Source organism: Heterocephalus glaber, unplaced genomic scaffold (genome assembly GCF_053883595.1).
Source record: "Heterocephalus glaber isolate CG9 unplaced genomic scaffold, H.glaber_assembly_v1.0 deba00001461, whole genome shotgun sequence".
Taxonomy (NCBI): Eukaryota; Metazoa; Chordata; class Mammalia; order Rodentia; family Bathyergidae; genus Heterocephalus; species Heterocephalus glaber.
The window spans coordinates 46,023,273-46,042,179 of NW_028258308.1; positions in this window are offsets into that span (position 1 = coordinate 46,023,273).

The following is an 18,907-nucleotide window of genomic DNA, read 5'->3' on the forward strand; positions in this document are numbered from 1 at the left end:
CATAGATTTCATTTCCTTTTTTTTTCCTTTTCTCATAGTTTTTCTTTCCTTCTTTTCCTTTCCCCTTGCCCTCCCTTCACTCTTTCATCTTTGGACCTTTTTTCTTATTTCAAATTATCAATTATTCATTTTAATCATTTTAACCCTTGTTTACCCTATCAGTTTCTCACACTAGAGAAACTATCTGGTATTTACACACGTTTGTCCTATTTATTCCACTTAAGAGTATGGTCTAGATATGCATCCATTTAGCTATAAATGATTCTAGTTTTTCATTCTTTATGGCTGAGTAGTACTCCATTTTATAAAAAAAACACATTTTCTTTATCCAGTTTCCAGTTGATGGGCACTTGGGCTGCTTCCAAGCTTTAGCTATTAGAAACTGTGCTGCTATGAACATGGGTGCACATATATTACTGTGGTATGATTCTTTTAATTTTGGGGGGGAAGATACCCAGCAGGGGAATAGCTGGGTCAAATGGGACCTCCAGTCCTAGTTCTGTGAGGTATGTCCATATTGACTTCCACAGTGGTTGCACCAGTCTGCACTCCCACCAACAATGGAGAAGGGTTCCTTTCTCCCCACGACCCAGCCAGCATTTGTTATTTGTTGATTTCTTGATAGCAGCCATTCTTTCTGGGGTGAGGTGGAATCTCAGTGTTTTTTTATCTGCATCTCTTGAATGACAAGTGATGTTGAACATTTTTTCATATATTTATTTGCTGCATTTACTTCCTTGTCTGAGAAATGTCTGTTCATTTCAGATGTCCATTTTTTTGCACTTTATTAAATTCTTTTATTGGTACATTGTAGATATACAACACAATTACATTTCTCACTGGGAATTGTACCTTTACATAATGAATCTTGGTTCTTATTTTTTCCCCATTCCTAGCCCCCCCTTCACCCCCTCCACCCTTCCCTATTTACAAAAATTTTATTTCCATTTTTCCCATTTCTCATCATTTTTCCTTTCCCTTCTTTCCTTTCCCCTGCCCCTCCCACTACCCCTACCCCTTTGGACCTTTTCTCCCTATTTTGCATTATTGATTATTCATTTTAATCATTGGTACATTTTAGGTATACAACATAATGACATTCATCATTGGAAATTTTCACCTTTACATAGTCTCTCTTGATTCTTATTTTTCACCCTTGCCCAGCCCTCCCTTCAACCCCTCCATTCCTCCCTATTGACAAAGGTTTTGTTCCTATTTTTCCATTTTCTCACATTAATCCCATTCCCTTCTATCCTTTTCCCTAGCCCTCCCACTTCCTTCCCCTTTTCCCCTTTCCTTCCTATTTCACATTGCCTATTATACATTTTAGCCCTTATTTATACTTTCAGTTTCTCACACCAGAGAAACTATTCGTTATTTATACATGTGTGTCCTATTTATTTCACTTAAGAGTATTGCCTCAATGTGCATCCACTTAGCTTTAAAATAGAAACTCTGAACCAGTTGTAACAGAGGTTAGGTAGAACCCTTGAAGACATTGGTGTAGGAAAAGATTTTATGAACAAAACCTCAGTTGCCCATGAACTATCACAAACAATCAACTAGTGGGATCTCTTCTTATTAAAAGGCTTCTGCACAGTGAGAGGAACCACCAGCAGTGTGAAGAGACAACCGACATTGTGGGAAAAAAATCTTCACCTGCTCTTCCTCAGACAAAGGTCTACTATCTCGAATCTATAAAGAAATTAAAAAGATCAGATCTCCCAAATTTAAAGACCCAATCAGAAAATGGACATCTGAAATGAACAGACATTTCCCAGACAAACAAGAAGATGCCCATTTTTGAATTGGGTCTTTGAATTTGGGGGGTCTGATATTTTTTCAATTCTTTACATATTCTAGATAGTAATCCTTTGTCTGAGGTACAGCTGCTAAAATTTTTTCCCATATTGTAGGTTGTCTGTTAGCTCTGTTGGTGGTTCTTTTGCAGTGCAGAAGCTTTTTAATAAGATGAGATCCCAGTTGTTGATTCCTTCTGCTAGTTCCTGTGCTGCTGAGGTTTTGTTCATGAAGTCATTTCCTATGCCAATGTCTTTGAGAGTTCTACCTAACTTATTTTCCAGCAAGTTTAGTGTTTCTGTCTTAACATTGATATATTTAACCCACTTCAATCTTAGTTTAGTGCATGGTGATAGGTATAGGTCTAGTTTCAATCTTTGGCAGGTGGAAATCCAGTTTTTCCAACACCATTTATTAAATACGCTACCTTTCCTCCAAAGATGGGGGTTGGCTCCTTTGTCAAAGATGAGGTGGCTGAGCATGTCTGGAGTTGTTTCTGCATCTTCTAATCTATTCCAGTGATACTCAGGTCTGTTCCTTTGCCGGTACCATGATGATTTTATCACAGTAGCTCTGTAGTATAGTTTCAAGTTGAGGATTGTGATACCTCTAGCCATGTCTCTGTTGATTAGAATTGCTTTAGCTATTCTAGGTCTCTTATGGTTCCACATTAATTTTTGGATTGTTTTCTCTAGTTCTGTGAAGTATATTGGTGGAATTTCTATTGGCATTGCATTGAATCTATATAGTAGTTTTGGAAATATGGCCATTTTCACTGTATTGGTTCTTCCTAGCCAGGAGCAAGGGATATTTTTCCATTTTCTTGTATCCTCTTCGATCTCTTTTTTCAGAGTGCTGTAGTTTTCAGTGTAGAGGTCTTTTGCTTCCTTTGTTAGATTGATTCCTAGATATTTCATTTTTTTGGATGCTATTATAAAAGGAATTGTTTCCTTAATTTCTCTCTCAGTGAGTCTGTTATTTGTGTACAAGAAGACTATTGTTTTTTGACTATTCACCTTGTATCCAGCTACTCTACTGAATTTGTCAATTAAGTCTAGAAATCTTTTGGCAGCGTTTTTTTGGGTCTTCTGTGTAAAATATCATATCATCAGCAAATAATGACAGTTTAACTTCTTTTCCTATCTTTATTCCTTTTATTTCTTTCTCTTTTCTAATTGCTATGGCTAATGTTTCCAGAACTATATTGAACAGGAGTGGTGATAGTGGGCATCCTTGTCTTGTTCCTGATTGTAGCATGAAAGTTTTCAGTTTTTGATCATTTAGTATGATGCTGGCTATTGGTTTTTCATAGATAGCCTTAATCAGGTTAAGATAAAGACCTTTTCTTCCAATTTTCTGTAGGGTTTTTATCATCAATGGATGCTTGATTTTGTCAAATGCTTTTTCTGCATCTATTGAGATGATCATATGGTTTTTGTCCTTGACTCTGTTAATATGGTGTATTACATTTGTTGATTTATGAATGTTGAACCATCCTTGCATCCCTGGGATAAATCTGACTTGGTCAGGGTGTATGATCTTCTTGATGACCCTCTGTATTCTGTTTGCCAGTGTACTGTTGAGGATTTTTGCATCTATGTTCATTAGGGAGATTGGCCTGTAGTTCTCTTTTTTGGTTGGGTCTTTCCATGGTTTTGGAATCAAAGTAACACTTGCTTCCAGGAATGAATTTGGAAGTATTGCTTCCCTTTCAATTTCCTTGATGAGTTTAAAGAGTAAATACATGCAATTAAGAATGAAAAAGGTGAAGTGACAACAGATCCAACAGAAATCCAGAGGATCATCAATACCTACTTTGAGAACCTCTACTCCAATAAAATGGAAAACACAGAAGGAATGGGCAGATTCCTACATACTTATGAATTGCCAAAATTAAATGAAGAAGATATAGAAATTCTAAACACCCCAATTACAATGAGTGAAATTGAAAATGTAATAAAATATTTACTAACAAAGAAAAGCCCAGGTCTGGATGACTTCACTCCTGAATTTTAGAAAAGTATTTTTAAAGATCTATGTTTATTTGTTTTGAAATTCAAATTCAAATTACTGCCTTTTTACTCTTCAAGTGAAATAGACATTGTGAAAACTTTGTAAACCTATGTAAATATGATTGTTTCACATAATTCCTTTAAAAATATACCCTGAATTCAAAATGCAGTCAGAATTATCAATGGAAATTAATTCATCATGTATATAAGGTACTAAATGTTACTAAAAGAAGCAATTCAAACTTAAAAGTAATCTGCTATTTTACAATAAATTCTTGTCCTTAAAATTGTGATTTTCTTGTTCTTCTCAATGTCTTCAAAATGTAGGAGGTTTCTGCATACCTTTTCTTCTCCTTCCAAATATGTTCTTAGAATGGTACAAAAATGTTATCACGGTTCCTCTAAATCACAGTCATGTCTTTGCAGTTTGTGAGGAGGCACAGATTGCTGCCTTCCTTTCTTCCCATAAAAACCTTTTCAGTGACCTCTAAGTATAGAACTGTTTCTATAATTAAGCTTTCAGTGTTCTTCCAAACTCACTGCCAAAGCTGTGCATCAGAACTGTGAGGTTCTCACCCCTGATACTGACATGAATAGACAGTATGCTCTATAAAAATAACATAGTAATATGCAGGTCATTTATTTGACAATATTGACAGGAGGTCCTAGGAACCAGCCTGGTGGGAGGCTCAGCCAGCTCACATGTAACTCTTCAGAGGATGAGATGGGAGCCAGAGAGGATGCTCCCTGTCAAATGTGTGGAGTAAGTGGTGTAACTGTGGCTCTCTGGAGTTCAAGGCTCAGAAGCAAGTAGCTAAGTGTTAAGAGGATGGTGTGACCTGCTTACCTATGCTTAGGATGGTGACCCCAGCAGGTGAAACCACAGAAGTGTGGTCCCTCTGCACCGTATCTGTGCAGTACGCTCTCTGCTTGCTGAGGCCACCCCATTTGATCAGTTCCTACAGTGACTCTTTGGGCTCTGGCACCCTGCCAGCCTTGGTAACCTCATCCTCTCATTAACAACTCAGAAATTCAGAGGTGCAGCACTTTGGGCTCCAGAGATATTTGATGTTTGAGACATTTTTATGATTCACAGGATATTGTTGTATTTCATACATGCTTCAGAAACCCATGATATGGTAAAATAATACAACATCATTTAGAAGCAAAATAAAATGAAAATAATGTCCTCACACAAGGATTATGATTTTAAAGATGTACTAATGAGCCAAGAAATGATTTTGGCATTACATTTCTAACCTTTGAAAGAAGGCAAGCTTAAAGAGCATGCTGTTGATTTCAGCTTTTGTAAAACCTGGCAATAAAGTAAAATGAAGTATATAGTAGCATTAAAATTTGCTTTTCTTTCTTAGACTAAATTTGAGACTATCAAAACTGCCTTACATGTTTGAGAGGTTTTTCACACATGTAAAATATTTTCTCCTTATCCTTACATTGTATGCTCGCATGTGCCTGTGCCAACTCAATGATAAATCAGAAACAGGAAAAGCAGACTGTATTCCTATTGCCAGACACTTACCAGGTTAGTTCCATCTAGGGCTACATTCCATGATGTTCCTAATGTTTTGCGTGTTCACAATGTTTTCTGTTGCCAGGCATTTTTGGGAACTGGGATACATGTTACAACTTCTGTGAAGTTGGCTCATCTCGTAGCATATAGAAATGCCAGGTTCCACAAGTATAAAAGAGTACTTTGAAGATAACTGTCTTCAGGGAACAGAGAGTGGGAAATTCAAACCACACCATGAAAAATGTGAGATGTCTGAATTGCTTGATTTACTGAGTTGTAATTGGCATTTATTTTTTCTGCAAGGAAAGTGCATCACAGGTTTTACTTATATTTCTGTTCTTCAGTGTTGAATTTATCAAAATGGCAAGTCCTATTCAGAGTACAAGGTGATGGATAATATATGCAGTCTACATTTAAAATCAAGTTGTTTTGCTTTCTTTGAAAAACTCAAGGCTCTCGACAAGTTGAAATATTATGCCTTAGATAGCTAGTACATAGAGTTTCAGATGAAACTTTTTAGAATAATTTCACAATTATATAAAACAGAGATTTATCCTGTCCTGTTCTGAGCATGGGTCTGTTTTAGATTCCACATATTAATGAGAATATTAAGGGTCATTGCTAAATCATAAAGACTAAAATGAGGGAACATGCTAGCTAAAATTTCCTTACTGAAATAGGAAATATTAAATGATACAAAATTAAATTTAGCAAAGAAAAAGACAAACTACTCAGGAATGAGGGGCTTCCTTTTGTGATTGATGTTGTGGCCCCACAGTAAAGCTCTTGGGCATCAGGTTCCAAGCCAGGCTTTGAATATTAGCACAAGAAGAAAAAGTCTGGGTCAACTGACACATAATTTAATTAAGAAAACATACAGATTTCATAAGGAAATGACAGGTGTGTTTTAATTTCTAACATCTAAAAAATTCTTCAGAAAAATTGGTATTTTATTCAATCAAAAACCATTTCCTCACATTACTGTATATTAAGGAACATTATTTGGTTTATTGCAGAGTAACAAATAGCACAAAAGCATAAACAAGACCTAAGTTTCCTATAATATTTTAGTTTAATATTGTTTCCATTTTGTTACATTAAATTATTCTGAAAATTCCCAGTTAAATATTAATACTCTTTTATATATAGGAAGTATGTAGTTAATTTTAAAAATTACTTACAGTGAAAGATATTCCAGAAATTAAATTTCAAAGTATGAGAGAAGAGAGAAAAACACTAGGGAGGACCTCCATGATATGCTGGAGAAAAAGAAAAATGTGATTTTTGAAAAGTGGGAGATTACAGCAGCAGAGTAAAGACCAGAGGCAAAATAGAGCCACTCTGGGAATCAAGACCAGGTAAGTAAAAAAAAAAACTTGGTGAGGAGAAAAAGAAGTAGATCTACCGGAATTGGGAGGGAACTGACTGGAAAAACAGGAACTACAGAGAAGCTGGAGAAATGGAGCACAATACAGAGAAAAGAACAGAGTATTTGGGAAAGTGGCCTCTGATCCCAAGGAAGAGGCCATCTCCTCAGACACAAACGAAGCCTGGAGAGGGTGACAGTGCTCAAGGAGCAAACCCAGGCAAGAAAAAGTACTGGAAACTGCAAAAACAGTGGAAGGCTTTCCTCTGAAAGTGACTCCCTCCACCCAGACAGCTAGAGCTGGAGAAGAAATCCAGTGTGCAATACCCACCATACTTGAATGTGTTTAATCAGGATCCATTGTAGGAAGGAGTTTAATTGCTTAAAATTGGGCTACAAAATAACTAAAAAACAACTTCACTTCAGCTTTCCTGGGATCACCCTAACACAGAGACTGGGTGGGAGACAGTCACAGAGAAAGTCAGGAGGAGTGGGTGGGCTAGGCACAGACACACTGTAAAGTTTAAACTGAGGCAGGGAATGACTCAGTAGTCACACCATGAGTAGAGAAGCCAAGGCAGTCATGTGTGACTTTCAGAAAGGCCTGGGTCTGGAAGTTCGGCAGACTGCTTGACACTTCACCCTGTACTGTCAATGTCCAGCCCAGAACTCAGTGGTCACTTTTATTTCCCGATCTGCCAATGTAAATAGGAATATACTTTGGCTTGCTTGGTTTACAGGCACCAAAGCTAGGTGGAGAAGGCTATGACTTGATATTCATAGAGGGACAAGAGACTAGGAGTAGGTAGAGTGAATATAACCTTAGGGCATCTGTCACTGACTAGCCACACACAGCAGGAAAGATAGGGGCAGGATTCAGCATTCATAAAACAAAACAGAATACATCTGAGTAGTGACTCACTGTCCCTCTCCCACACTTTGTGGGTTTCAGTATTGCAGATCTGAGGGAGAAATCACTAATTATAAAAAAAGGAAAATGTTAAGACCCATTTCTCTTTTACTGAATTTATACATTTATTTATTTATTTATTTATTTATTTATTTATTTATTTGGCAGGGCTGGGAGAATTTTTCTTTTTATTTTTTTCCTCTTTATTTTGTTCTGTTTTTCTCCTTTCTTATTCTTGTTTATTCTTTTCTGTTTTATTTATAAAATTCTATTAATTTTCTCTTACTCTCTAATAGAATTCTCTATCTCACACTTTTCATTTTCTCATCTTTTTTTTTCTCCCTTACTCCTTTGACATCATAGTCAAAATCCCCAAAGTCCCAAACTAGAGAGAATCTTAAAAGCTGTTAGACAAAAGCTACAAATTATTTATAGAGGTAAACCCATAAAAATTACAGCAGGCTTCTCACCACAAACCAAAAAGACCAGGAGAACTTGGAACAAAGTCTTCTAAGCCCTAAAATAAAATAAACATTAACCCAGATTTATATATTTTGTAAATCTTTCAAAATTGGTAAAGGAAAGCACCTCAAGAAATTAGTGAGCATAAAAACAGAACTACAGAAAATTTTCATGGATATATTTGAAAGCAACAATGTAGCAAAAAGTGCCCAAAAGTTTAATGGAATGAATATATCAGGCAAGAGGACCAATTATGAAGGGAAAAAAATAAAAGAAAACAGTGACAGGAAAATAATACCATGACAGGCATAAGCCAATAATATTTTATAATAACTCTCACTGTGAATGGGTACAATTTCCCAAAGACACCAATCATTAGATTAAATTAAAAAACAAAGCCCAGTGGTATGATATATAAAAGAAATATATTTAATCCAAAAAGAAATACATACAATAAAAATAAAAACATGGAAAACATTATTCCATGAAAAAGGGACCCTGAATACACATAGAAGTAGCTCTCCCATTTTAAGACTCAGCAGACTTTAAGTCAACACTAATTAGAAGGGTCAAAGAAGGTCAACAGTTATTGGTTAAGGGAAAAACTCAAGGGAATACAATAACAATTGTGAATATCTATGCACAGAGCATCCACACATTCAACTTCATAAAGGAAACACTCCTGGATGTAAAAGGTTAGATATATTTCAACAAAATTATAGTGGGGGCCCTCAATATCCTACTATCTCAAATAGATCATCCAGACAAAAAAACCAAAAAAGAAATATCAAAATTGAACAATATATTCAAACACATAGACTTAATATATACCTAACGAGTTTTACACCCCAAAACAATAGAATACACATTCTTCTTAGCATCACATGGAACTTTATTCAAAAGAGACTATATACTAGGTCCTAAAGTATACATGAATAAATACAAAGTAATAAAAATTACCTCATGCATCTAGTTGTGCAATGAAACTATGAATCTATAAAACCCCAAAGAAATTATACACACACATGAAGATTAAATAATATACTATTGAACAATCAATGGGCCAATGAAGAAATTGGATGTAATCTATATTCAAAAAATAATACCAGTACAATATTTCAGAATGTTTGGGACACAATAAATGCAGCTTTAAGAGGGAAGTTAATACCTGTGAATGCCCACATCAGAAAAATAGAGACAAAAAAACCTAATAATTCATCTTGAGGTCCTAAGAAAACAAGAAATATCCAAATCTAAATATGATAAAAGGAAGGAAATTACAAAGATAAGGGCATAAATTGATAAAATTGAGATTAAAAGAACAGTACAAAGAATAAAGTGCTGATTTCTCAAAAGATTAAAAAATACACAAACTTTTCACCAATCTCAACAACAACAAAAAAGAAAGTAAAGACATATCAATGCAATTAGAAATGATAAAAAGGAGAAACAATAACAGAGACCATGGAATTTCAGATTATTGGTAAGTATTTTACAATCTCTCCTCCAATAAATTCAAGAATACAAGGAATAGATAGATTCCTAGATACAAATTAATCACCAAAAACTAAACAAAGATGATATAAAACCCCCAAATAATCCAGAGACAGAAAATGAAATTGAGGCTGTAATAAAAACCTACCAAGTAAGAAAAACCTAGGACCCAAAGGATTCACCACTGAATTCTGCAGGAGCACCAGGGATGATATAATGCCAATACTCTTCAAACTATTTAATAAAATAGAAATGGAACTAGTTCTGTCAGTCTAATTCCTGGAAACTAGCATTATCTTGATTCCATAAGTAGACAAGAATTCAAGTACAAAAATGAACAAATTAACCAAAAGGCCAATCATTTTAATGAACATAGATGCAAAGATCTTCAAAGAGATACTAGCAAAAAGAATGTGATAAATCATTAACAATATTATACAACATTACCTAGGAAGTTTCATCCCACAATACAAGGATAGTTGAACATAAACAAATAAGTGTATAATATCATATAAATAGAAGCAATGACAAAAATCATATAGTCACCTGAATATTTGCAAAAAAACCCCTTTGACATAAACTAATATTTGTTTATGATAAAGTTTAGAAGAAAATAGGTACAGAACTATATCTCTATCTGATAAAATCCATATATGATAAAACTACTCCAAATATATTATTAAATGACATTAAACAGAAAACTTTTCCTCTAAAATCAGGAAAAAGAAAAAAGATGTACACTATCTTCACTGTTATTCATTATAGTACTGGAAATATTAGCCAGGGTAATCCATCAAGAAGAAGAAATAAAAAGTATACAATAGAAAAAAAGATATAAAATTAATGCTATTCCCATATGCCATGATACTTTAAATTGAAGACTCAAAATATTCCACCAAAAGACTTCCACAACTAATAGACAGTTTCAGGAAGGTAGTGGGATAGAAAATCCACACTCAAAAATCAATAATGTATCTGTAAACTAATAATGAGTCCACTGTGATAGATATCAAAAAAACAATACCACTCACAATAGCACTAAGAAAAAGTAAATACTTAAAAATGAAACAACAAAGGACCCTAGGAACTTTATCATAGAAACTACAATACTATGAGAAAGGAGATTGAAGAACACATCAGAAAATAGAAAGATATTTCCTGTTCTTAGAAGGCCAGAAAAAAATCATTAAAATGATCATATTCCCAAAGTGGATATATAGATTTATTGTAATGCCAGTCAAAATGCCAACAGCATTTCTCATAGAACTAGAAAAAAACCATCCTGAAATTCGTTAGGAACCTAAAGAATCCCAGAACAACAAAAGGAACCCTGAGCAATAAAATCAAAGCAGGAGGCATTACAATCCCAGATTGCAATTTATCTTACAAAGCTTCATTGATGAAAATAGCATAGTACTTGCACAGATTGATGTGAGTCAATCAGACATGTAGATCAGTGCAATACAGCAGAGGATGCAGAAGCAGTCCTAGGGATATTGAGCTCTCTGATCTTTGACAAAGTGGTCAGAAAAACACACTGCAGTAAAGATAGACTCCTCAGCAGTGGTGCGGGGAAAATGCTGCACACATGAAGGCTGAATTTCAAGATGAATTTTAACACATCTTGAGATTATAATGTTTAGTGAAATAATCCAGACATTGAAGCTTAAATATCACATGGCTTCTCTTAGACGAGTAAACCAAAAATTAAAGAGCAAAATCGAAGGGAGATAATAGGAAACCAGGAGATAGACCTTACGCAAATGAGAACAGGATCTACAGATAGAAGGATTGGGGAGAGAAGGACAAGGAAGGGAGAGTAAAAATGATTGAAATGGAATGTGTGCATGTCCCAGCTCCCCAGTATGAGTATATACATTATGTATCACAAAACTATTCTACTAGTGTAAAAATATCATTGAAAAATTTTAAAAATAATGAAAAAGTGTTCTAGGAGGATACTTGGTGGTCCTCCTTTGCAGCAACCTTGGGGAGACTTTTGGGTGTTTTGAGGGTGACAAATCTAAATGCCCTATAGACATCCTACTACAATGGGAAAAATAAAGAAATGGATTCAGAATATCTAAATGATTTTGTGTAAATGAATTTTTGTTCAGTTGTTAAATCAACTAATCACAAAATAAAAGGAATACTTAAATGGATGAATGAAAGCAATTTGGGTAATCTGTCTTCTTCATAATTGATAAAGCATTTAAACTAATTTTTTAGTGTTTTTAAAAGCCAGGCATGACTTTCAGCATCTTACATGTATTTCCATCTTACAGTTACAAATTGATTGAGTTATGGAACTACACTATGGGTCCCCCAGATGTGAGGCCACAAACCAAGGGCACCTGGCCAGTCTCTACTGTAAAAAGTCCTGGGTCAGAGCTCACACTTCAGTGGCATTCACTGCTTTCCCACAAACCTCCATCTCCTGTATTTGATACAGAAATATTTGACTAAATTCTTTTCATTTGGAGGGAGGAGAGCCGCCAGTTCCCTCTGCTGTGCCTCTTCGCAGGTATTCATTCTTACTACCCCAACTCTCCCTTTGCTAAATGCAGGCTTTTTAAAGTCAAGCATGTGGTCAGCATCACTGGAAGGTGGAGACTGAATGTTTTCTGCAGTAATTGTAACTCCATTTTTCAAAACTGATATTTGACCCTGAACCCACCTTACAAGAATGTGGTAAAAATTCAAAAAGGAAGAGGGAGGAGAAATAAGAAGCAAAATGCAGCCACAAAAGAAATGCTGAGCCGAAGCTGTTTTAAGTGTACTACACGATTTTTATTCTGTCTGCATTAGGGACAAACTAATCCACTTGCATTTCTGAGAGAATGTAAAGCAGGATATGGAATACAGTCACCCTTTCCTCGAGGTACACCAGTCTCTATGGGAACATGCCAGACATAATGTGTGGTGACGCAGTGAGGCCCATGAGCCGCTCTGGAGCAGGACACTGGAACTGGGACAGATTCCCCCATTCGCCTCCTCGTGGTGTCCTAGGTCATTTCCAGAGTGACTGCAGGACCACAGGCCGGGCTCTGGTCCATGCTTCCTCACAGTGTCAGCTCTGGACTCCTGCTTCTTACATCATGGAGATGGGGAAACAACACAAGGAAGGAATTCAGATAAAGGAAAGTTTAATAAAGGAAAGAAATGAAATACTAATCTCTAAAAGTATGCTACTTTTAACATTTTTCCCTTAAAGTTCAGGTTTTTTTGAAGTTTTGTATTTTTAAGAGCACATTTACATGCAAACACAAAAATAATACATATACATATATGCAAACACAAGTACATAGACATGTATTTACAAATGTGTACTTATACATATCCACAATGCTCTTGCAATAGTCATAAGATTAGATAGTATTCAAATATTATTAAATATTAAATTTACTATGATTTATTAGTCTTATTTAATAATGTTTGAACATTAAATATCATTAAAATATTATTATTCATACTATAAGAGCACTGTGGGAATGTAAGATGTATATTTACATGTACTTCTTTGTAAAATTGACAACTTTATTTTCACTTCTTTTGTGCTTGTTTATCTTGGTGATTGGAATTGAACCAACACCCTGGCATGGTAGGCAAAGACTGAACACTGAGCCACAGCCCCATCAGATGGCTTATTTAAATGTATCAAATTTCTTCCCTGAAAATCATTGTAAATTTAAACTCACAGGCAAAAGATGGGAAATACATTTTGAATAACTGGATATCCATTTAAAAAACCAATTCTTTATTCTTCCTCGCCTGAAGTTTATGTATCAACACAAAGTTCTTTCTAAAAAATGTTCCGCATTTTCAATGGAATAATTTTATCAAGATATATGGGAATATTGTTACAATGCATAATTAATTCAAAGCTAGAGTTTCAAGTAAAATGTCAGATGTGAGAGAGCTGTATTATGCAAATATACAATTAATCAAAATAGTTAATTTTAAGGTATTGAAGGAAGGTACATGTGGAAAATATAATAACAAATAATCCAATTATACTTTATTTCAGAAATCAAAATAGCCAGATGAATTTCATATATTTTCTATGAGTGCACAATCAACTTGTCTCTGCTGTAGTAGTACCAACATGTTTTATTTTTTCTAAAGGTAAACAGATATTTAACAAAAAAGCTTCACAATCAGTCAATAAACTAGTGCAAAAATATTCAGCCATCAAGGAAACAAACTAAAACAAAATGAGACACTATTACCTTGACTAGAATTACCAAAATAACAAAGCTTTATAAGATGTGGAGCAAGTGGACTTCATCGCATTGCTGGTACAAATGTGAGATTGAACAGGCACCTTGAAAACACCAATTGGTATAAAGTTCCTCAACGATCCACAAGGAGATGCAAACATATGATCCCAGAAAAGAACTTTAAATATACCACATTCAAACTAAAAGTAGTTGAGAGTCCCATCAAGAAAATAATGAGTACACACATGGTAGTATTTCAAGTGAAAGACTGTTAATAGCAATTTAAAGGAAAAAACCTCTGATGGGTGTAAAAATGTAGTGGGATCTTGACAAACATACTGAGAAGAGAGGGAGAAATTGCACTGATGCAAGAGGTGGGAATAGGCCAAAGCAAAGACTGGGAATAAAATCCAGAGCAGCAGCACTTCCTTAGGAGGGACAGAGGGGTTCTTTTGGGAGCACAGATGCTTGGCAGCAGGTATAGGTAACAAGTTCAGGTTCTTGTTGCAATTAGGAGGAGGAAAACCTGCAATGTGAACTTTCTGCTGATTCAGAATTATACCTCAGTGGGAAGCAAAACTAACAGTGACTCATCAGGTTCACTGAGCAGTTAATTCACTCTGAGTAAGAGTGGATCGTGGTGTATGAATATAGAAACTTTTTACTAAGAATTTGTAATTTGCAAATTGTTTTTAAAAATCATGATTTATGTCAGTGATAACAGCTTAGTAAATGAACACAAAATATGCAAGTTCATCTAAAACCAAAAGACAGAAGATTGAAGAAATGTAAATCCCAAATGTAGACATAGATGCTGCAATAAATACTTTCCATCATTTGTGGTTTTCCTTCTTGTAGTTTCTGTTGTCTGCAGTCAGCAATAGGCCCAAACAAGTAGCATAATGGGATCTGATCAGTTTGGGTCTGTCCTGACCAGAGCATGGATGCTCGATCCTTAAGCAGCAACTCCTTGTGAAGCAAGACCCCCACCTGGCACACACTGACAGACTGGCTCCATTTTACCCTCTGCCTCAGGGCTTATATTCAAGTAAACTTTATTTCACTTAACAGTGGCTTCCAGTGCCAAGATACTGATGCTGTTAATCCATGTACATCAGAAAGAAACTCTAAAGTCCTTACCTTATGGGAAAATAGGAAAGATTTCAAATATATAAGAGGGAAAAATGTACACCATGATTCCTAGGTTTTACAATAGGACAAAATGATTCTGTGGAATTCATAAGGAAAATAAATTTGTGTTGCTTTTTCTGTGGCAAGTCAAGCTGAAAATATTATGGTCACTGTGTTTAATAGTTATATATAGTTACACATAGTTAAGACAAAAAGGTTATTAAATTATAGAGTCTGGTATTAACTGCAATTTCAGGCATGCAATAGCACCTTGGAAAAGAACCTAATGGTTGAAGGTAGGCTGTGGTACATTTTCCTGCTAGGAAATTTCCAAAAAATCACTTTGTAAAAATTATTGAGTTTTGGGTTTTGTTTTTTTGGGTTTTTTTTTTTTTTTTTTGGCAGAACTGGAGATTGAACTCAGGGCCTTCACACGGCACTACACTCAAATCTCTACTTATGTTATTTTTATTTTTATGTATCTTTAAGTAAATGACTTGCCCAGCCTGGGCTACATACTGTGGTGCTCCACCCCAAAGTTCTAGAGTGCTGAGATTAAAGGCATGCACTAACAAACCCAGCTCAATCACGGGTGTGTGCAGCCAGGGTTCTGGTGAATCAGGAGGACCATGAGGTCAGTGCCAAGGAGGGAGGTGACCATAACTGCTACGACAACCCCAAAGGGAATCTGGTAGGCCATGGTGTGGTGAAAGAGGCCTAGTAGGATGAAATCTGAGGTGATGTTCCCATGGTCCATGACTTCAAACAGAGGAGCTGCTCTCAGTGGAAAGAGATGAGACAGGATTTCACATTTCAGTGCCCCATGTGAAGCACAGGTTCCTAGAAAATTAGCTGAGTGAAAAAGTTGAAACCTGTTTCAAATCCTACGTCTGAGATTGACAGCCTGCCTTATCATGAATATTAAATTATTTTGAGGCTTTGCATATTTTCAAAGTTCACATGATAACATTTCCTATTGATTAACTGGAATAACAAATACAAATTCTGATAAGATATAGTTATACAAGTCATGTTCCATTATGTGAATCCCACTTAAATTGGTGAAAAGGAACAGATTGAAATATTTCATCATTTGTATTTTGGCTTATATTTTTGCCATACTGTGTCCATAGTAGTAATTGGAGCTGAATTAAGCCAGTGTTGTTTCATAACAGCTATGAAGTATGTTACTGACAGAGTATTATGCATCTGTATGATAGAAAAATGTTTCAACCTACCAGTGTCAGGTAATTTTCTCTGATGTTGATTGATCAAAGAAGGTTATTACTCCAAACCAGAAAACATATTTTAAAATCTAGAAACTAGAAATACAGTACAATAGCCCACTTTCACACTGCAGGAATGAATATGTCCCACATGCAAATAAAAGAAGGAATGGTTTATTTGGCCACAGCTTTGCAGCTCTATTTCTTGGACAGATAGCATCACATGCTAGTGTGGAAGTCCAGGGGGATGAAAGGGTATTTAGCCTTGGTAGCTGGAAGGCAGTCAGGGAGCAGCACTGAGAGGAAGGGCTGTAGGGGGAGACCCAGGCCCACAGATCAGGCCTCTGAGCAATCCATACACAGTAGGGTCTGAAGCCGGCACAGTTGACCCCTGGCTGTGACCCGCACAGATGGTGCAGGTGTACAGAGTGTAACATACTTGGTGGTTTGTCTTATGTTTTGTTCTGCTGTACAGAGATACATGCTTAAAATAAGAATGACCTTCCTGCTTTTATCCTGCAATGTAAAACTATAACGCTAAATGCACACTTGCATTAATTGTTCAAAAGTATTTTGCTGTAATAATCTGCTTCTTCACAGTCACTAATGCACTATTCATTAAGTAAATGGGAGACCTTGACTCTATAGCCAATTGTGAAGAAAACTAATTTCTTCTTCATGGGCAATGTAATCTGAATCTTTAAAGCACTTTTAATCTGTGACCCCTGCTGCCAGAACTGCTCCAACGCTTTGAATAACAATGTGCTGCTCATTCTGAAGGACACTGTCCACTTGAGCCCTTCATGGGCAGGCAGAGCCCATGTTGTCAGGTGTCCCCTCATCCCATATTGCAAATCCTTCTAAAAGCAAACCCCAGTCATGACTCGGATATAATTTAGAATATATTCACCTTTACAGTAAGATAGCAATGTCACTAAAAACAGGAATGCATGTTAAAAAATTGCTAAGAATTAGACATAGTTTCATGCTTTAAGTAAAATTTTCTAACCCTTTCTTTGTGTCTTCAGATTGTAAGAGTTTTAACTGCATATAATGCATATACATCTGCTTCCAAAGCTTTTACTTACAGTGGTGGAAGAATTGTAACCTCTTTCCTCCAAATCATAATCATGTCTTTTTGCAGTGCTGTGAGCAGGCACAGATAGGACCCTCTATTCCTTTCCATGAAGACCTTTTCAGTAATCACTACATTTCAAACACTGCCTATAATTTCAATATTCTTTCAATAGTCTTCCAAACTCATTGCAAAAATTTGACATTAAAACTATATTTTTCCTACCCAGAACACGGATCTGAACTATCATTATGCTTTCTAAAAAATAACATGGTAACAGACAAAGAATTTGACAGAATTGACAAGAGATTTACATAGACTTTGTTTCCATTTTTTTCTTTTCTCATGATTTTTCCTTTCCCTTCTTCCCTTTCCCCTTCCCCCTCCCACTTTCCCTACCTCTCTGGGCCTTTTCTTCCTATTTCAAATTATCAATTATTCATTTTAACTCTTATTTACATTTTCAGTTTCTTACACTAGAGAAATAATTCAGCATTGGGTGGAGGGGGTGAAGGGACCACAGATAATGGGGAAAAAATAGGGACCAAGATACATCATGTACAGGTACAAGCACCCAATGATAAATGTAAACATATTGTATACCTAAAATGTACCAATAAAAGAATTTAAGGAAAAAAAAGAATTGACAGGAGATTGTAAGAATGATGGAAGCATCCCCAGGTACACATTCAGCTCTTCAGAGAGTGAGACAGGTAACAGAGAAGACTTCCTTTACAAAATGTGTGAAGTGGGGGTGTAATTGTGGTTCTCTGCAGTTCAAGATTTACAAGGAAATCACTGACTCTGGCCTACTTAAATAGAGTAAGCAAGGGCCCCGGCAGATGGACCCACAGAAATGAGGTCTGGATGTACCGCATATGTGCAGGACTCCCTGGTGCTAGCTGAGGGCACCTCACTTTATCAGTGCCTCCTGTGGCTGTCTCAGGCTCTGGCCCCTCACCAGCCTCAGGTCCATCCCTCTCTCACTAACCAGCCAGACCTCAGAGGTGCACACTGTGGGCTCCAGAGGTGCTCAATTTTCAGGGACATTAAACCTACTGAGGATGCTGATTTACTTTAAAATGTTTCAGAATACCATGATTTATTAAAATAAGACTGAATCATGCATAAACAAAAAATCCAAATGCATGTCCTTGCAAAGGGATGATTTTAAAAATACACTAATGAGCAAAGTAATATGATTCTGGTGTTGCTTTTCTAAACTTCAATAGATGGGATAATTAAAAATAATCTCTTGATTTCAGGTCTTGTCGGGAGCAATGCTATATAATTTTAGGGAAAAATCATTTGGTTAGCTTAGTTCTCCTGCCTACAGCCCAGCTATGGAATTCAGAGACATAATTCCATTTTGGCCTCTGGTCACAACTGAGACCTCAATGATCTGGTGATGCTGTGATTCTCCAGGACAAGAAACATCCTGGGAGCTGAAAACATCCTGGGAGGAACAAACATCTACTCAGTTCCTCATTGTTCTTGGACTGTTACATCTTTACACAGGATATACTGAACTCTCTGCAAGTCATTTGTTACATTTGTCTCTCCCGATATACTGAGTACTAAATAAAAGGTGAGGTAAACTGCTGTCATCTTTGCTGCCCAGAGCAGCACTGATCAGACCGAAAGCTCAGCTTCTTCTCAGTCTCATTTTTCTACCTTTCC